This window comes from Mastomys coucha, unplaced genomic scaffold, assembly GCF_008632895.1.
Source record: "Mastomys coucha isolate ucsf_1 unplaced genomic scaffold, UCSF_Mcou_1 pScaffold15, whole genome shotgun sequence".
In the NCBI taxonomy this organism is placed as follows: Eukaryota; Metazoa; Chordata; class Mammalia; order Rodentia; family Muridae; genus Mastomys; species Mastomys coucha.
In genome coordinates this window covers 115,920,599-115,921,322 of record NW_022196897.1, presented here as the reverse complement: position 1 = coordinate 115,921,322, position 724 = coordinate 115,920,599, and the positions used below count along the sequence as shown (strand labels likewise).

General features: G+C 48.8%; 1 protein-coding gene across 6 annotated transcripts in view; it reads right to left on the bottom strand.

The window, feature by feature from the left end:
• Positions 1–724, bottom strand: part of Ebf4 (EBF family member 4) — a 72,140-nt gene that overhangs the window by 7,525 nt on the left and 63,891 nt on the right. The gene's annotated exons all lie outside the window — the stretch shown is intronic.

Here is a 724-nt window from a genome sequence, read left to right as displayed (position 1 = left end):
GTCATATCTGTTTGTCATCAAACAAACAAACAAACAAAAACCCAAACCTTAACAATCTTTATTTATCATGGGTCAGGTAGTTTCTCAGCAACATGTAACTGTTAAGTTTTGCATGCACCTCAGGAAAGAGCCCCACCAAAGCCTTAGGCTCAGGAGGATGAAGTGTCCAGACAGTCTCTGGCTCTCCTCCCTCCTCTCCCCCTTGAGCTCCTTACCCCACTCTGGTCTCAAAGCTCTACTTTCTTCACTTCCAATGCTAGACTTAGTTCATTTCCTTTCCTTTCCTTTCCTTTCCTTTCCCCCAAAGCATAAAGTTTGCATTTCTTGGGCTTTACTCTGGCCAGCCCCCTCCTACTAGTGCCCGGCTCCCCTATTCCTCTCTAGTTACACCTTAGCCTAGTTCCACACATACTCCCAGATGAGGGTTTTCCTCTGTCAAGTCCTCCAGCTACCCACACATTCTGTATTTGCAGCCCAGCCCATCCAAGTTATGAAGGAGCTACATGAGGGTATCCCACGCCCCTCTGTGCCTCTGTAAATACAGAAGCCAGTGGCTTGAGCTGGAGGGGAGGCAGAATCAAAGATGGCAGTGACTGGGGATTCCCACCAGTGGTCAGATTGAACCTAGTTTTCATTGCCTCCCCTTGACCCTTGTGCTAACTGTTCACCAAGGCATTATATAAGGCTCTCTCTCTCTCTCTCCCTCTCCCTCTCCCTCCCTCCC